Here is a 20,932-nt window from a genome sequence, read left to right as displayed (position 1 = left end):
CAACTGAACTGTATACTGAGGTATCCATTAACACAATATCTATAGCATAAGTGAATTTCAAGTGTATCTCTTCATTCCAATTTCTTTGCCCATTCAAGTTTACAGCTAGTTGTTCACTAAAAGAGATCTTTGAGTAAACAACTCTTTGAGTAAACAACTAGCTGTCAAACTGGAATTTATTCTGCTGTCAGATAGCAAAAAGAGTATTATAATATATGTGCAACATCAAATTATCAAACAACTTTAAAATATTGCTGAAAATAATATTACAACCAACAACTACAGTCAGCAATAATGGTTTACTCAGAGTTGACACATGTCCACGTATGTCGGTATATGCACTGACAAAGGCAATAAAGCTAAAATAAGCTTACATCCTACTCTGCATAGTCTCTTAAACTTCAGCGTATTCTTCACCATTAATAAGTCGTAATCTGAATCTGTCTGCTACTGGATAGGCCTTACAACCCAATATCTGATTTCAGAATCTGTGCCTGACCATGATGTAATCTAACTGAAATCTTTCTGTATCTCCTGGGCTTTTCCAAAGTATACCACCTCCTCCTCTTGTGATTCTTGAAGAGAGTATTCGCTATTAGTTGCTGAAATTTATTGTAGAACTCAGTTTTTCTCCTCTCTCACTCCTACTGTCAAGCCCATATTCTCCTGCAACAATTTCTTTCTACTCTTTCCCTACAACCACATTCCAATCCCCCTTGACTATAAGATTTTCACCTCCCTTTACATACTAAATTTCCCTTTCTGTATCATCATATATTCTCTATCTCTGCATATTCTGCTTGCGATGTCAGCATGTATACTAAACTATTGTTGTGGGCATTGGTTCGCTGATGAGTCTGATGAAAACAATCCCATCACTGAACAGTTCACCATAACTCTCTTTCTCTGCCCTACCGTCCTATTCATAACAAATCCTATTCACACTATATCGGTTTCTGCAGCTGTTGATATTGCCCTATACACATCTGACCAGAAAGCCTTGTTTTCTTTCAGTTTCACTTCACTTACCCCACCTATATCTAGACTGAGCATCAGCATTTCCTTTTTCGCTTTTCTAGCTCCTTTATCATGTTTAACCTTCTAACATGCTATGCTGTGACTCAAAAGGAGATTATCCTTTTGTAGGATACTCAGTCTTCTTGTCGTGCTCACCTCCACATTGGCCATCCCAGAGACCTGAACGGGGAACTAGTCCAGAATATATTGCCAATGGAGAGATCATCATCATCATACTTTTTCAATTAGAAGTCAAATGTCCAGTGGATGCACAGTATGCGTCTTTAATGCTGTGGTTTCCATTGCTTTCTGCGTCCTCATGCTGTTGATAATTGCTGATTCTTCCACCTTTTAGGGACAGTTTCCCACCCAAAGGGCAAGAGAGTGCCCTGAACCTTTGATGCTCCTCTGCTCTCTTTGACATTTTGCAGAAAGTGATTGACTTCTTATGCCAGAGGTCTTCGTCTGCCATTGTTGATGGTTTCTTCAAAATTTAAGCAGTGGCAGGGTTCAAACTCGGGACTGAGGATGTTTTTAATTACTAGTCAAAAGTCAAAGACACTACCCCTAGACCACTGGTGCTATCCTTCTACATAAGACACACCAACCATTTCTCCATCGACTGTCCATAGTAACTGTTTCTTTACCACCTTGTCACTATTGATGCAACCTCCCATTCACAATGCTCATGGCCTTGCCAATACTGAATACTATCTTTCCGAACTTCTGACTGACTCCAGCCCAACAACCTCCTTCCTAGTCAGCATGACCAACTAATCTCCACCCACAATTGCTTCTCCTTTGAAGATGTTGCCTACAAAGAAATTCGCAGTATAGCAATGGGCTCCACATATCACTATCCTATGCCACCCTATTCATGGACCACCTAGAGGAATCATTTCTAACTGCCCAGATTCCAACTGCTCACCTGGTTCAGAATCATTCATGACATATTTGTGGTCTAGACTGAGGGTGAGGACACCCTGTCGACATTCGTCCAGAACCTCAACACCTCCTCTGCCATTTGCTTCACCTGGTCCTCCTCAACTCAGCAAGCCTTCTCCCTCAGTGTTGATGTCCACCTCAAAGATGCATAGTACAGTATCCTGTCCACATCAAATCTATCGGCCATCCCAGCAATACCTTAGACAGCTGCCACCCATTCCACACCATGAAGTGCCTTCTATACAGCCTAGCCACCCATGGCCATTGCATCTACAGTGATGAGCAGTCCCTCTTCAAATATACCAAGGGTGTCACTGAGGCCTTCACAGACTGAAAATACCCTTCCAGTCTGGTATAGAAATAGATATCATGTGTGTTGTCTCTCCAGTCACCTACTATCACCCACAATCCAGCCACAAAGAAGCACTCCCCTCATCAGTTAGTATCACTCAGGGCTGGAAGTAACTAAATCACATTCTCCTGCAGGGTTTAGACTACCTCATGACCTCAGATGAGGAATACCACCCTTCCCGAATCTTCCTTAGTGCCCCTCACACCTATTCAGTATCCTTGTCCAACCCTGCTCCCGACACGTTGCTTATGGCTCATATTCCTGCAGTATGCAAGGCCTGTCCCACACATCCCACCACCACCACCACCACCACCACCACCACCACCTATTCCAATCCAATCGCAGGCATCCCATATCCTACCGAAGGCAGGACTGTGTGTGACAGCACTAACATGATCTACAAATTAAGTGGCAACCACTGTGCTACTTTGTATGTGTGCATGACAACTGTCAGGCTGTCTTTTCGCACAAATGGCCACTGAAAAATAGTGGCAAAGAGGCATAGTTGGATCACCCAGTTGCTGAACATGCTACCCATCACTATGTGATTCACTTCAGGGACTTCTTCACAGCCTGATTCCTTCCTACATACACTGGCTATTGTGCAGGAAAGAAGTCCCCCACTCTCGGCAATAAATCCTATTTTTTCTTAAGCCTCCTGGCCTCAACATTTGGTAGCCCCTGTCCTCCACTTACCTACCCTCTTCCCCACTCCAACACAATGCAGACTTCTGCTCTGCCACCACGCCCACTGGTCCTGTTCTCCTTCTCTACTTCTCTCCTCCCCCCTCCCAAAAAAAGAGGCAATTTGTGACTGCACCTAGCAGAGCACTCCTACACTGTCCCCACCCCTTTCCTGCACACTTCCACAAGTAGCACTAAACCCTTCCCTTCCCCACCATGCTATCCCATCTCCCCATCTCATGCCACCTCAAGGCCTCTTTTCGTTAGGCCTGTATCTTCTATGTGGTAAGTAACAATCTAGCCGTTTGATAATATTTGTGTTATTCCATCTTGTACTTCCATTGTTCACTATCGTAATCTTGGTTGTCACAAATATTTGCCTGTTTTTTTTTTTTTTTTTTTTTTTTTTTTTTTTTTTTTTTTTCTCGCAGAATTTGTCACAATTTCCGAAGCTGTGGTTAGATTGGGATCTAATAGTACAGCTGAAAGTGCTGTGGTTCAAATGGGGGAAAAATACGTGATAACCTCATTTACAAAGAACAAGAAATTCTGAATGAGCAGTGCGACTGACTGTTCACATCCAAGTGACAATTCATCAGGGTCACTTCCCATCATTGATCCTGCAAACCGTTACTAACAGCGGCACACAATGGAAAAGTTGCAGACTCTGTTAGTACACTCTTATTGCTATATTTTACAAAAAAAGTGAAAATGTAAGAGCATGAAATAAGTAACAGTATACACAAAGCTCACACCATGTAGTAAAAACAAAATGACTTTGACACTACGATTTTCTCATCACAAACAACTTATTTTACTGTACTTGACCTTATGTTCTCTATTGATTTATGCAAGTGGGGAAAAAATTCACTAGAAACAAATTACTTGTAATAAAATAAAAAACAAAGTACGATATTTAAGCATTGGTTTTTATGAAGTTTTCTTTATTGTTTTTTCTAAGATTTTAGTTCTTATTTCACTCTAAATTACATTACAAAGCCAAACAATGAGTCCACCATATTAAATAATCTTTCTGAATAATTCAAAAGTAACATAAAGTTACAAAAATTCGAGTAATTAACTAAAAGTTAAGGATGAAGTTCTTATTTCACAGATATGTTGCAGGAAATAAACAGGAGATTTTGAAACATAAACATTTTAGGAAAGCAAAAAAAGTTAGTTTTTTTTTGCAGAATATTTTGTGAATGTGGGCAATACAAGTAATCTGATATTCATTTTTCTCCCACACTGGTATAATGTACACATTCCACAACCCAGAACAAAATAAAATGAAATTGGTAACACCAAATATTACAGGCTGTAAATTATAGGACAACTACAACCGAAAGCAGGCAGTCTCATCAAAGGTATCATATAAGTTGCTGAATGACAGAATGTTTGTCATTATAACTGACTGATTGCAGTTAAATTTCCTTAACGCTTTGCTGTTATTTTAGTTGCATATGCTTATACTGCAGTCACTACACCAAACAGATTTGTTTGCATTCTATAAAGCCTTTCACCGAGTTCTTAATCATCTATCTTTCTTGTGTTATTTGGTAGTCTTGTCTGTAATGACCAACACTTTCACAATACGGTGTGATGTTCATGGTTTCAGATGCTGAATTCTTTTCTCTGGCTCTTATTGTGTTCTTACATTTGTTATCCAACATGGTCAAAACTCTGATAAGCTTTCAGTGTTGACTTTAATATATTGGTACTCTCATTACACTCACATTTACATTACATAAGAGTCAAACTAATTTGAGTTACAATGCCTATCTCTGTGACAACTATGGATTCAACTGATGTAGGTCATGTAATTACTTATGTCATGGTATTAGCTGAAATTCTTGAGAATAATGTGCACTCTCCATTTCTCAGTTATTGTTACATTACGTAAAAAAAAGTAGTTTCCCTCTACTATAACAAAACAGTAAGCTCTCTAGCCTTGTCTTGTATAACTTTTTCAGCTGCCAGCTCTTCACTAATGAATGAGGAGCAGCAGGTGGTACTGTTGTACAGGTTACAATGTCAGTAAATCCCTGGGAATGTGATATGGAATAGAAGCTGCTTCTGCTATGATGTCACTCACACTGATGCCATCCGTGCACTCAGGCATTCCATATGGGACCCCCCAGGGGGTCCACAACTCTTTTGTGGATACGTGCGTAGCGAGCAAGGGACCCCGAGCTAATATGGCCCTCCTTCCTTTCCGGGCTGCATACCTTCCTTTTCCGCATCCTTCCCTCTCCCCCATCTTCGCCCCTCCTCCCCTCACCTCTGGCTCTTTCCTTCTCTTTCTCCCCCTCTGGGAGTATGGTTTGTGCCTACGTCCGGAGACGGACGCTCGTAAATGTACCGCATTCTTCGCCTTCTCTGCTTGTATGTCTTCATCCTTCCTTTCTCCTTCTCTTTTCCTTACCTCTTCTCTTTACCCTTTTCTCCGCTGCGGCGTTTGAGACCTCTCCTCTTTCCTTTCCCTTTCTTTGTTTTTCCCTTTCTCTTTCTTCCTCCCTGTGCGTGTCTGAAGGCCGACCCACGCATTTTTGTGCGTAGCCGGTGACGGGGTAAAGCATAATTCCCCACCCCGGGTAGACAGGTAGGACACGTACGTGCCCCCTGGTAACGGCCGGGCCCAGGGAGGGGTGATTACCCGAGCTGATACCTTCCGAAAGTGCCAATTGGTCCCTCTGTCCGTTTGTCGGGAGGTGTGACCTGAGGTATGAACAATCACCTAAGACGGGAGTGCCCTCAGAGAGGGCCCCCACAAGGGAGGAGCGCGCCATCGGAGACGCCGGTAATCATGGGGGATTCCTCCGCAATGGTTTCCTCACCTTCCACTATGTCTGCTTACAAGCGTAAGTTCACTGAGTCTCAGCCACAGACAGTTCTTCCATCGTTGCCACAGTTCCTTGTTGTTTCTCGGTCTGACGAAGGTCATGACTTCTCCACGGTCAACCCTTTCATTATTCAGAAAGGTGTCGATGCAATTGCAGGTCCTGTAAAGTCTTGTTCCAGATTACGGAATGGCACCCTGTTGTTAGAAACAGTCAGTGCCCTCCAGGCACAAAAATTGCTGTGTACATCTCTGCTCCACACCTTCCCTGTCCGGGTTGAAGCGCACTGCACTTTAAATTCCTCACATGGAGTCATTTATACACGCTCCCTCGATGGATTGTCTGATGAAGAAATTCAGCACTACCTGTCTGACCAGGGTGTAACGGCTGTTCATAGAGTTGTGAAAAGGGTTGACACGAACATCATTCCAACCCGCACTGTCTTTTTGACATTTGACAAAGTTCGGCTCTCATCGAAAATCAAAGCAGGCTATGAGATAATTTCCGTTCGCCCTTACGTCCCAAACCCTACGCGTTGCTATCGGTGTTAGCGGTTCAATCACACCAGCCAGTCCTGTTCCAATCCGGCCAAATGTGTTACGTGTGGCAAGGATGCCCATGAGGGTGCTTGTCCACCTCCATCCCCTCGCTGCATCAACTGTATGGGTGACCACGCTGCTTCCTCTCGAGATTACCCCGTTTTTAAGGACGAAAAGCTCATCCAGGAAATCAGAGTGAAGGAAAAGGTGTCGACCTTTGCTGCTCGAAAATTATTCGCCAGTCGACAGCCCACCGTGCCCCAGACAGGAAAATACAGCACTGTCCTTGCTTCTCCTCGGCCAACAAAGGAGGCGGCCACGCAGACTTGCGACCTTACCTTTAGTGCCACGGTCGTCAGATCGGCCAGCGCAAAGATCGCCCGTTCAACATCACCACTTTCGCCTGCCCACTCTCTGGCTCACCCTTCGTCGGGTTCTGCTAAATCTCGAGCCCAAAAGTCAGACACCAAGACTTCGAAAAAAGAGCGTACTCGTGAAGAGTTTTTACGTACCGCAACTTCCCAACCATCGGTTCCTCCTTCATCTAAACATCATACTTCCAAAAAGGCTACAAAGAAACCCAGTTCCTCTCCTTCTCCACCAAGGCGTGTCCCATCTACAGCACCACCTGGCGGAAATCGCCCTCGGCCGTCTTCTGTGTCGCCCAGGCGCACTGCTAGCGGCCGATCAACCGGCCGATCGCTGGTGGCAGGAGCTGCTCCTGAACAACCTATGGATCAGGATCTTCTGCCTTCAGCTGAATGCCTTTCCATGCTGTCGGTCGCAAGCTCTGAGCAGTCGTTGAGTTGACAGCAACCTTGGTCACATTCCTCCATTTTCTGTTCACCCTATGTCCATTATCCACTGGAATATCCGCGGTATTTGAGCCAATCGGGATGAATTGTCGATCCTCTTACGATCCTACTCGCCGGTCATCTTTTGTCTTCATGAAACAAAGCTGCGTCCCCATGACCGCTTTGTTCTCCCTCATTTTCAGTCCGTCCGATATGATCTCCCCTCTGTTGAAGGCACTCCAGCACATGGAGGACTCATGATTCTTCTCCATGATACTCTCCATTATCACCCAATCCACTTAAACATTTCCTTCTAAGCTGTCGCTGTCCGTATTTCCCTTTCTGGATACACGTTCTCTCTTTGTACTGTATACATTCCATCATCCACACCAATGGCACGAGCTGATCTCCTTCATCTTCTTGGTCAGCTTCCACCCCCCTATTTGCTGGTTGGGGACTTCAATGCCCACCACCCACTTTGGGGATCTCCACATCCTTGTCCACGTGGCTCACTATTGCTAGACGTCTTCCACCAAGCGGATCTAGTTTGCCTCAACACTGGGGTCCCTACATTTTTGTCTGCCTCCACGACAAATTTATCTCATTTGGACCTTGCGGTCGATACTGTTTCACTAGCTCGACGCTTCGAATGGTTCGCCCTTGATGATACACACTCGAGTGACCACTTTCCATGTGTCCTTAGACTGCAGCCTCAACTGCCATATATGCGCCCGTGACGCTGGAAGTTTGCCCAAGCTGATTGGACACTTTTTTCGTCTCTAGCGACATTCAATGACCGTCACTTTCCCAGCGTCGACGATGAGGTCACACATATTACCGACGTTATTCTTACAGCTGCGGAACATTCAATACCACGCACCTCCGAATTGCCCCGGCGCCCCTCAGTTCCTTGGTGGAACGACGCATGCCGTGATGCAATACGTGAGCGGCGACATGCTCTCCGCATTTTCCGCCACCATCCTACCTTGGCCAACTGTATCCGCCCTAAGCAGTTCCGTGCGCGATGCCGTCGTGTCATCCGCGATAGCAAGAAGGCAAGCTGGAAATTCTTTATTAGCTCATTTAACACCTTCAGTCCCTCCTCGGAAGTTTGGAGTCAGCTTCAACGGTTCTCAGGCGCGCCTAGTTTCTCCCCGGTCTCTGGGCTCACTGTCGCGCATGATACATTAGTGGACCCCGTCGCAATTTCTAACTCGTTGGGTCAGCACTTTACTGAGGTTTCGAGCTCTTCAAATTACCCGCCAGCGTTTCTCCCGAAGAAACGTGCAGCGGAAGTGCGACCTCTTGCTTTCTCTCAAAATCGCGAAAGCTACAATACTGTTTTCTCCATGCGGGAACTCCAACATGCACTCTCTTCTTCTCGCTCCTCCGCCCCAGGACCGGATGGTATCCACGTCCAAATGTTGCTGCATTTATCAACCCATAGTCTGCGTTACCTCCTTCGCCTTTATAATCGAATTTGGACCGACAGTACTTTTCCCAAACGATGGCGGGAAGCTATCGTCGTTCCTGTTCCGAAACCTGGAAAGGACAAACATCTCCCCTTTAGCTATCGCCCCATTTCTCTCACGAGTAGTGTCTGTAAGGTTTTGGAGCGTATGGTGAATTACCGTTTAGTGTGGTGGCTGGAATCCCGCAGTCTTTTAACACCTGCCCAATGCGGATTCCGAAAGCATCGTTCTGCAGTTGACCATCTTGTTGCTCTCTCCACTTATATCATGAACAATTTTCTCCGGAAACGCCAAACAGTAGCAATATTTTTTGATTTGGAGAGAGCATTCGATACCTGTTGGAGGACAGGCATCCTCCGCACACTGTTCTCTTGGGGCTTTCAAGGTCGGCTGCCCCTTTTTCTTTGTGAACTTATGGCAGAGCGCACATTTAGGGTGCGGGTGAACACCACTCTCTCCCGTACTTTCTCCCAAGAAAACGGGGTACCCCAGGGCTCCGTGCTGAGTGTTGTACTGTTTGCCATTGCCATAAATCCAATTATGGATTGTCTCCTTCCTGATGTCTCGGGCTCCTCTTTGTGGACAATTTTGCGATCTACTACAGCTCTCAACGGACCAGCCTTCTTGAACGACGTCTTCAAGGATGTCTCGATCGCCTCCACTCTTGGAGCATCGAAACCGGCTTCCGTTTTTCTCCCAGTAAGACTGTTTGTGTTAATTTTTGGCGACGTAAGGAGTTTCTTCCGCCCTCCTTACATCTAGGTCCTGTCAACCTTCCGTTTTCAGACGTCGCTAAATTCTTGGGTCTTATGTTTGACAGAAAACTGTGCTGGTCCTCCCACGTTTCCTATCTTTCGGCTCGCTGTCTGCAATCCCTCAACACCCTCTGTGTCCTGAATGGTACCTCCTGGGGAGCGGACCGAGTGGTCCTTCTCCGCCTCTATCGCGCCTTAGTGCGCTCGAAATTGGACTATGGAAGCATAGTCTACTCCTCTGCTCGGCCGTCTATTCTTCGGCGTCTCGACTCTATCCACCACCGTGGATTACGTTTAATGTCTGGAGCTTTTTACACCAGCCCTGTGGAAAGCATTTATGCTGAGACTGCTGAACCTCCGCTGTCCAATCGGCGAGCAGTCCTTCTGAGTCGTTATGCTAGCCATCTGTCTTCCATGCCTGCTAAACCAGCCCATGACATTTTTTTCGACACCTCCTTTGATGTAGGGTATGCAGGCCCCCCCTCCTCCCTACTACCACCGGGAGTCCGCTTCCGTCAACTGCTCCATTCTCTTTCCTTCCGCTTTCCTAAAACCTTCTTGACAACTTGAGGTACAGCACCGCCTTGGCTCCGTCCCCGGATCTGCCTGCTCCGTGACCTTTGTCGATTTCCCAAGGATGGTACCCCTTCACTTGTTTATCGTCGGGCATTTGCTGCTCTATGTGCACAAATGACGGACGCCACATTTATTTACACTGATGGCTCGAAAACATCGTTAGGTGTAGGGAGTGCCTATATTGTTGGCGACACCCCAAATCACTTTCGGCTTCCTGACCAGTGTTCGGTTTATACTGCGGAGCTTTACACTGTTCTCCAGGCTGTCCACTACATCCGCCGCCATCAGCGGATACAGTACGTAATCTGCTCAGATTCTCTCAGCTCTCTCCTCAGTCTCCAAGCTCTTTATCCTGTGCACCCTCTGGTCCACCGGATTCAGGACTGTCTGCGCTTGCTCCACCTGGGGGGCGTCTCGGTGGCATTCCTCGGGCTCCCGGGACACGTTGGTATCTGTGGAAATGAGGCGGCCGATATTGCAGCCAAGGCTGCAGTCTCTCTTCTTCGGCCAGCTATTCAATCGATTCCCTTCGCCGATCTACGGAGCGTTTTATGTCGTCGTGTTGTTCATTTATGGCACGCGCATTGATCGACACTTCCCCATAATAAATTGCGGGACGTGAAAGCTCTTCCTTGTGCTTGGACCTCTTCCTCCCGAACGCGTCGTCGGGAGGAGGTAATTTTAACTAGACTCCGAATAGGGCACTGTCTTTTTAGCCATCGACATCTTTTAAGCGGCGATCCTCCCCCACTCCGTCCCCACTACTCTCAGCTGTGGACGGTAAGACACCTTTTAATTGAGTGCCCCTATTTTAATCCGTTACGCTCCCGTCTACAGCTATCGCCTGATATATCGTCGATTTTAGCAGATGACACGCGCTCAGCCGACCGCGTTCTCAAGTTTATTAGTGCCAGTGAAATGACGTCAGTCATTTGAAGCTTTTTTGGGGACAACCAACCTCTTTCTGTAGTGGATTTTTAAGCCTTCCTTCTGCTTTTAGTTTCTCCAATTTTATGACTTTCGTTCCCATTGCTGCTGGTTTCCATTTTCGGTTTTTTACTGTTTCCTAAGTCACGGACCGGGCGCTAATGACCATAGCAGTTTCGCGCCCTAAAACCAAAGCAAAACAAAATTCCATATGGGAGGACTGCGGGAACGGGGCCCTCGGAATCTTCCCTGCCACTCATTTCCTTTAGAGTCCCTGCAGCAAAACTGAACTCAGCTCATAAGAGCTTCATTTACATTTTAGTATCCACAAGACAAGAAAACAACTGTGCATCAATTGTAGTAAAGTAGTTAATTACGTTAACATAGTCAAATGCTTTTTTTGTTCTGTTGCAGTTTACATGAAACAGTGAACCATGACAAAATGTCACTTTCGGTTCTCTGTGTTTCCTCCTTGTCTGTAGCAAGTTACTTTTGAAATCTCCGCTTCACATTCTGCTGTTTTCTTACCTTAGCCAGAGGGCGCTGTGGCGTTGCTGCGGCCGGCTTCCTGCTGTGTTTGCGGAAGAACATTGGTTGGGAGGAAGAACTCTGATTGCAGACGTCTGGGAGTGTACAGGAGGCCACACCGTTTTGTTGATGGTTTGGCATGACTCGTATCAGGTGTGATGCGTCGTTAAAGCCGTAATAGCAGCCAGTGTTACTGTCTTGGTTGCAGGTGGATCCATGGGGATGAGGCCTTGGTAGTCCTAGCCTACGGATGTCGTCTTAAAAAATTGTTTCAGTTTGAAATATGTTTTTTCCCCAACAGAGTAACAATTGTCTTTACAGATGACAACGGATGGTCCTCCTGTGCAGCAGTTGGATCTGAAATGTCCATTTGAGAAGGTTGAAACTGGTCATCTGTAAAGCTAATTGTGACTGTGCTGGGGAAAAAAGTATTTTATGTATCACATGCATCTACAGGGTGTTACAAAAAGGTACGGCTAAACTTTCAGGAAACATTCCTCACACACAAATAAAGAAAAGTTGTTATGTGGACATGTGTCCGGAAACGCTTAATTTCCATGTTAGAGCTCATTTTAGTTTCGTCAGTATGTACTGTACTTCCTCGATTCACTGCCAGTTGGCCCAATTGAAGGAAGGTAATGTTGATTTCGGTGCTTGTGTTGACATGCGACTCATTGCTCTACAGTACTAGCATCAAGCACATCAGTACGTAGCATCAACAGGTTAGTGTTCATCACGAACGTGGTTTTGCAGTCAGTGCAGTATTTACAAATGCGAATTTGGCAGATGCCCATTTGATGTATGGATTAGCACGGGGCAATAGCCGTGGCGCGGTACGTTTGTATCGAGACAGATTTCTAGAAAGAAGGTATCCCGACAGGAAGACGTTTGAAGCAATTGATCGGCATCTTAGGGAGCACGGAACATTCCAGCCTATGACTCGCGACTGGGGAAGACCTAGAACGATGAGGACACCTGCAGTGGACGAGGCAATTCTTCGTGCAGTTGACGATTACCCTAATGTCAGCGTCAGAGAAGTTGCTGCTGTACAAGGTAACGTTGACCACGTCACTGTATGGAGAGTGCTACGGGAGAACCAGTTGTTTCTGTACCATGTACAGCGTGTACAGGCACTATCAGAGGCTGATCGGCCTCCACGGGTACACTTCTGTGAATGGTTCATCCAACAATGTGTCAATCCTCATTTCAGTGCAAATGTTCTCTTTATGGATGAGGTTTCATTCCAATATGATCAAATTGTAAATTTTCACAATCAACATGTGTGGGCTGACGAGAATCCACACGCAATTGTGCAATCACATCATCAACACAGATTTTCTGTGAGCGTTTGGGCAGGTATTGTTGGTGATGTCTTGATTGGGCCCCATGTTCTTCCACCTGCGCTCAATGGAGCACGTTATCATAATTTCATACGGGATACTCTCTACCTGTGCTGCTAGAACATGTGTCTTTACAAATACGACACAACATGTGGTTCATGCACGATGGAGCTCCTGCATATTTCAGTCGAAGTGTTCGTACGGTTCTCAACAACAGATTCGGTGACCGATGGATTGGTAGAGGTGGACCAATTCCATGGCCTCCACGCTCTCCTGACCTCAACCCTCCTGACTTTCATTTATGGGGGCATTTGAAAGATCTTGTCTACGCAACCCCGGTACCAAATGTAGAGACTCTTCATGCTCATATTGTGGACGGCTGTGATACGCCATTCTCCAGAGCTGCATCAGCGCATCAGGGGTTCCATGCGATGGAGGGTGGATGCATGTATCCTCGCTAACGGAGGACATTTTGAACATTTCCTGTAACAAAGTGTTTGAAGTCACGCTGGCACATTCTGTTGCTGTGTGTTTCCATTCCATGATTAATGTGATTTGAAGAGAAGTAATAAAATGAGCTCTAACATGGAAAGTAAGCATTTCCGGACACACGTCCACATAACATTTTCTTTCTTTGTGTGAGGAATGTTTCCTGAAAGTTTGGCAGTACCTTTTTGTAACACCCTGTATAAATGTTGGGGAAAAAAAGTCATGTTTTATAAAATGGTTTTAAAATTCAGTGTATACACAACATGATTTGTGGAGAATACGCCATTTCTTAATGTATTTCTGAACAAATTGTGATGCTGTGGTATGATTTGTAACATCAGTTGAAGACCTTAGTTAAGATGTGATATATAAACACACAAACTTTTTATTTTCACTGTTCATTAACAAAAAAGTAATAAAATGAAAATTATTTCTTTTGATGTGCAAATGTTGTGTAAAATGCCCTCAAATGTTAAAAAGCTGTAGTCTGAGAATGGTGCATATATATAGGATGTAATGTGTGTAGTCCAGATATTTGTATACATTGTACCATAATATGTACACACATCAGTGTGTCAGGTGCTCTTTCTCTGCATCGAACAGTCTTTCCACAAACACGTCACAAACTTTACGACCTGATGTTTTCTGCATGGCTGTACCTGGGCCACAAAGTGAAAGATGTCTTGCATTGTAGACTATCTATTTTGCTTCCTTGCATCCACACATGAGTAACAGCCGATTACCTATATAACAGTAGGCCATTAGCATTCCAAAAAAGGCAGTTCCAGGATAATGGAGACATGTACCTTTGCAGAAGTAGCTGATATGCGCCTAATTTATAGAGAAGCTAGGCAATCTACGGAAAGGGCAAGGAAAATCTGTCATCTCAGATTCCAACTCGTCACATTACAAGTGCGAAAACCTTCAGTGCAGTCCACCACTGCCTACAAGACGCATGCTCTCTTCGCCCATGATGCGAGTGATATGGGCAACGATGTAATGGTGCAGCATCAAACTGTGATGAGTAAATTCTATGTTTAGTTGAAGAGCAAACCACTGTAAGTACAAGAAGCTCAGCAAATAAGGCGGGAACGTCTAATACAACTGTTCGTCGCATGTTGCATTAAGAGTTACTGCTTCTGTATCAGCACTAGAGTGTTGAACAGCTTCATGAAGTGGACTACCCACATAGAGCTAATTTCTGCACCTAGCTCATGGAAAAGTGCGGAAACAACACAGAGTTTTTTTGGAAGCTACTGCTGACAGATGAACCCATGTTCACTCTCGAAGGTCATGTGAGTATGCGTAATTTGCATACCTGGGCAGATGAAAACCCTCACACCTTTCAGTGGGGGTAGGTTTTAAGCCAGATTTGCCCTAAACATATGTGCTGGGATTGTCAGAGATATGCTGCTGGTCCATTAGAGCTGCCTGTGAGACTGACAGGTGCTGGTTATCTTCACATATTACAGTCTTCATTGCCAGAATTTCTGGATGACATTACACTTCGCGAACATCTAAAGATGTGGTTTATGCATGATGGGGCACCTCCTCATGCTGGAAGAATGCTTAATCAGTAATTAAATCACCAGTTTCGCGATAGACAGGTTGGTGGATGAACCCTTGTCTCTTGGTCGCCCAGATCCCCTCTGATTTAAATCCACTAGTTTCTTATTTCAGGGGTCACATCAATGTGCTTTTCTACAGAGTAATCACCTGGATTGAAGCCTCTCTAAGACGGCAAATCCAAGAAGCTGTCGCAACCATCAGAACTGACACTGGACTGTGGGGACAGGTAAGAGCATCATGATATCGTTGCTTACAAGCCTGCCATGCAACTGATGGAGGCCATTTTGAACATTTGCTTGGAAGGATGTGACAGAAATCAGGGTTGTTAGTCTCCTAAGGAAGCTCATAAGAGCCTTAATTTCATACATTTTGATTATCTTAACAAGCCACAGAATGTCAAATATTCTTTTGTTTTCATTGTATGTAAAGTTCTGTATTATGTACTGTGTCTTCCTGTTTTCTGTTCGTTTTGTTGTTTCACATAACACATTAGTGTTACACACATTAAAGAAGCACTGCTAGGATGAGCATTTCCAATGGCTGTATAAGCTCTAATTCTCAGTTTAACTTTTTCACACCTCCAATAATGGCTGACAAATGATTCGTATTTCACCCTCAAGCATATATGTACAACAAATAATGCTTACTGGGGTACGTACTAACCCTGAGAGATTCCTCCATTTATAGTTAGTTGCAGGAGAGGGACCTCCTGATTTGTTATCCTGATCTCGGTGAAAATAGACATTAATGGCGGGCTTATATATGGAGGAACTACCCAACCTGGAACCATATGACTTGTAACAGCTATAATTATTAGATGGCAAACAAGGTAAATACTGATGTAATGTTGTTCAGTACACCATCCTGAGTCACTAGTAGAAATATCTGCTTTTATACCCATTACACCCTGTATATTGAATAAGGCCATAAGCTATTTAGGCATCAAAGGAGCAGAGTCACTGTTAACTGTATTAAGCCTTTCAAGTTATAGTTAGTTGCTAGTTGCACATGGAGCTAGGTACCATTCTATAATCAGGACTAATAATGAATAGATGAGTCACTATAGAGGAATTACCAGTTTCTCACAGGAAGGTAGTACTAAAACTTAGTCACAACATGACTATTTGCAGCTTATATTTAGCATTGTTTATTTTAATAACAGTATCCATAGAGTGTAGCCACCTGTAGTGACCAGTAAGCCGTCTCCAAATGTGCCACTGAGACCTTTGCAGACCGAAAGTACCCTCCCCACCTCACCCAGAAACCGATCTCCTGTGACATGTCTCGCCAGTCACAAACGAGCCCCACCCTCAGTACCACCCAGAACTGGAGCAGCCATGTCACATTCTCTGTGAGAGTTTAGATATCTGCCGCTATGCGCTGAAATGAGAAATAACCTTAACCAGCCACCTGACCTGTGCAGTGTCCTTTGTCTGTCCCTATTTCACCTGCACTCCTAACCCCATGCCCCTGGCTCATATTGTAGTCCTAGATGGAAGCCATGCCCCATACATCCTCATGCTATGTCCTAATTCAGTCCTGTTGCAGGCGTTTTTACTCCATAAGAGTAAGCTGAAGTTTAGGAGACAAGTCAGGAAGAATGAATGTGCAAGAAGTGGGATATGGAAATATTAAGGAATGAAGAGGCTTGCTTGGAGTTCTCTGAGGCTATTGGTACTGTGATAATGAATAGACCAGTAGGCATTTCAATTGAAGAGGAATGGTTAACTCTAGAAAGGGCAATCACAGAAACTGGAAAGAAAACCATAGAAAGGCAGCTGTGAAGCAACTGTTGATAACAGATTAAATACTTCAGCTGATTGACAGAAGAAGGAAGTAAAAAAACATTCAGTGAAATGCAAGTTACTTACGAATGAAATAAATGTGAAATTCAGGGAAGGTAAGGCAAAATGGCTGGAAGAAAAATGTGAAGAAATCGAAAAAGAGATGACTGTCGGAAGGAAGGACAAACTCAGCATTCAGAAAAATCAAAACAACCTTCATGTAATTAAAAGCAAGGCCGGTAACATTAAGAGCGCAATGGGAATTCTGCTGTTAACTCGTAGTGAGTTATCTTAGCAATTTGATGCCTTGACTGGCTTTTCGTTTTCCACCAATTGCTGGTAACATTAACTGAAGTCTGTCTTTAGTCTTCTACATGTGGACTGAAAGTTATTTGAATTATCACTAATAAGCTATCAGTGCAAGTAATGTTGGAAGCATGGCTGGAAAAGTGTATTAATTTTTTAATAATAAATATAAATGATGGAAAGTTATGCTCCTTCATGCCAAGCCTCTTAGGTGAACGCCTCCTGTCTGTATCGGTTCCAGCACAATACAGCCTTCACTGGATGCACCGATCTCACTCTGTCACCTTAGCGATATGTACACTACTTGATACCTTGCAGGGACACGAATCTTCCAGTACTAAATGTTAAAATGTGGCAATATAAATATATTAAAATGTCGGTGAAGGTGTGGCATAAACACCACAATAGTGATACATCCAACATTTGCCAATGATAAGTAGAGTCCTCCGGATAGTCCCAACACAGCTGCAACATTTCTGCTGCTGCCTCAGTTCAGCAGGCTTTTTATGTGGGTGTGAACAGTCACGTAACTCAGCGGGTGGTGACTTCCATCATGTTCAAAAGAAATTAATGCATCATTCTCCAAACTTTCTGATACGGTGATGTGTTTTAGAATAGTTTCTCACCTCAGGAACAATACTATCCTTAACAAATTATAGTTTGGGTTTCAAAAGGGTTGCTCTACCGAGAATGCCGTTTGCATGTTCATTCACTAGATTTTACAAGTATTAAATAATAAAATACCACTGGTTGGTGTTTTCTGCGACCTCTGCAAGGCATTTGACTGTGTGAATCACAGTGTTCTCCTAGATAAATCGATACTGTATGGGACTGATGGTACAGCCAACCACTGGATGTCATATCTAACCAAAGGAATGCAGAAAATTGTACTTAGCAATTCAAGCAGTATAGCCCAGGGACATAATTCAGACTGTGGAGAAATCACATAAGGGGTTCCCCAAGATTCAATCTTAGATCTGTTACTGTTCCTCAAATATGTAAACTATCATCAGTCTAATATACAACAAGCAGAATTAGTTCTTCTTGCAGATGACACCAGTATTGTAATCAATCCAACCATATGTACAGAAATAGAAGAAATGGTAAACGAAGTTCTTAAAAGTATAATTGACTGGTTTTTTGTGAATGGTCTCACCCTCAATTTTAAAAAGATACAAAATATTCAGATCTGTACATCTAAGGGTACTATGGCAATGTAAGTGTAACACATGGTGAGGAAAGAACAAATAAGGTGGAAACTTAAAAAATTCAAAGTGTTCATATTGACGAGATTTAAACTAGAAAAAGCCCATTTTGGAACTCCTAATGTCATATGGTATAATGTTCTGGGATAATCATATTCAAGAAAGTGAGTCTTCATTGTGCAAAAATGTGTTGTAATAATAATAATAATAATAATAATAATAACATGTGGTGCTCACCCACAGTCACCTTGTAGACAACTATGTAAGGAGTTGGGCATTCTGACTGCTGCTTCACAGTATTTATTCCCTCATGAAGTTTGTAGTAAATAAGCCACTGCAATTCAAAAGGAGCAATGATGTACATAATTACAATACCAGAAGGAAAAGTGACATTCATTCCTTCACATTAAGTGTCTTTAACACAAACAAGGGGTGCACAATACTGCAACATGAAGCTTTGATCACTTACCCAGTGATATAAAATGTGACAGACAGCAAAGTAAAATTTGAAAAAGTTCCCCCTTGACATCTATTCTGTAGAATAATTTGTATTGCTGTAATGTGTAAAATGTGGTGGGTAAGAATTACTAACTCACATCTGTATGTCTTCTTTCCTTTTTGCAATAAAAAAATATGAAATTAAAAAACAATCCTTAGATGTGAATGTAAAATGACTCATTCCACATCATTACAATCTACGTGCAAAATTATCCATGGAATGTGCAACTAGTAACTTTTCACATTTTTTAATGTGCCTCAACTGTTACACATTGTGATTTGAGCACCAGGACCTCACCTTCTCTTGCAGTGCCCACTTTTTCACAGACAGATGGTCTGCCATGTCTTAATCATTCAGATCTGTTTTACAACAGTGGAAGCATCTGCATCACCTAAACATTGCCTGCATTGTTGCCATAGACTTCAACTAACTCAACATGGAACATGACTGTGCTGCTCCCCTTCAAATGGAGAAAACAAATTACCGCATGTTACATCACTTTGTCAATGGGCTGCACCATTTTGATTTGCTCCTCTATTGGTGCACTACAGTACTTTGGGGTGGTTTGATTTTAATGTATGGCTGGAAACAATAAAAAAATCAAGCATTTATTAGTAGCAGTAGAAGTAGTAGTGGTAGTTAGCAGCAGCTTTATTCATCCATAGATCAATTTTACAAGGCTAATGGACATGTCTTTATGTTAAAATTTAGGAACAACCAAAAAATATAATGCATGTACAGGCTGAACATTAAAAAACTGACAAGGGCATTGTTTATAGAACAAGGGTTCAAGATACAGTAGATTTGAGACAACCGATCTATGTCACAGCAGAGGCCAAAACAACTGTCATGCTTATGAACATGTCTCAAGAAATGGAGTACTGTTTTTGATATCTGTCGAGCTACAAACGGTGCCCACATTGAACTGTACGAACATGCTTAAAAATGTTTGTGCTCCATTGTATATGTTGGACAAATGCACTTATCAAGTTTAATAGGTGACAAACAAACAAACAAATGTTTCGTTGACTTTCACCCAAACACCCTGTACGAGGTGTGTTTTTTAAGTACCATTTTGAAATTAAAAAAAAAAAAAAAGACGTTCTAAGATGTCTCAATAATTTTATTTTTACGTGAAAGCCTGTACCTTAATCTACGTTTCTACATAATTTCTGTCAATATTGAGGCACTTATCATAATATTGTACCAGTTTTTGAATACCCTCCTCATAGAACTCTGTGGCACATCTTTTTTTTAATGTCAAAATGGTACTTACTTAAAAAAACACGCCTCGTATTTGAAAACAAATTCTCTTTTTTTTGTAGTTGCAATCCCAATCATAGAAGTACCACTGGATGTCTCTGCCTTGCAACAATTTTGGTAATTTCATGCTACAAGCACTGTTACTTCAAAACAAAATTAATAAAATGGTGATTTCAGGCAGAAACCATTGGTACTCAAAGGGTTAAATATAATAGAATTGTAGAAAGTACCATAGACATTGGTCTTAGAGAAAAGTGCACAAATCATTTTTTGTACTACTGAAGTGAGTGAACCGATGTTGTGGGGCTGGTTTTCCAAGTTTCTTCAACCTGGCACCAACTTGACAGTGAAATTACTTTGTTAAACATGGAGTGAGGAGACAGTTTATGGCTGCTCTGGGCCACCCCAAATTCATAACCATTTAAGCAGCAGCAAGACTGTCATGATAAGGATGAGAGACTAGAGCAGACTTTAACGCATCAACTATGCAGTATGATGAAGAAATTTGAGGATACTGGACAGGAGTGTCAACAGCTATGTTCAGAAATTTCAGGACTACAGCAATGCTCGTGACCACATTGCACTTTTACAACAACGATGTCAGTGAAAAACTGCAACAGCTACAGCAACCACCATCACATCAGCAGTCTTCTCAGCACATAAAGCATGAGACATTACTGCCTACACAGGTTTCCAATGCAAAGCAAGGGACGGAGGTTAGTCCAGTGCCTGATATTTTAAGTGTACGTGCCAACCCCACATGTGTGATGAGTGACACTACCGAGCATTGCAAACGTATGGCCAGATGAGTCGTGCACCATGTCATTACAACACTGGAACCACCAGTTCATTATAAGACTCAGGGCCTGGCACTGGACAGATTTCTTATAATAAAGCATATTACAGACAAACTGCTCAATGCTGAGACTGTGAAGCCATTGTACAGTACTTGGGTGTCACCCTTGCATTTGGTTCTGAAGAAGGATAGGTTTCGTAGGATGTTTGGGGACTGTCATTCGCTAAATGCATGAACAGCGCCAGACAGGCA

This window comes from Schistocerca piceifrons, chromosome 9 (assembly GCF_021461385.2).
Source record: "Schistocerca piceifrons isolate TAMUIC-IGC-003096 chromosome 9, iqSchPice1.1, whole genome shotgun sequence".
Classification (NCBI taxonomy): Eukaryota; Metazoa; Arthropoda; class Insecta; order Orthoptera; family Acrididae; genus Schistocerca; species Schistocerca piceifrons.
The sequence above is the reverse complement of the archived record's forward strand: the minus strand, read 5'-3'. Positions refer to the sequence as shown.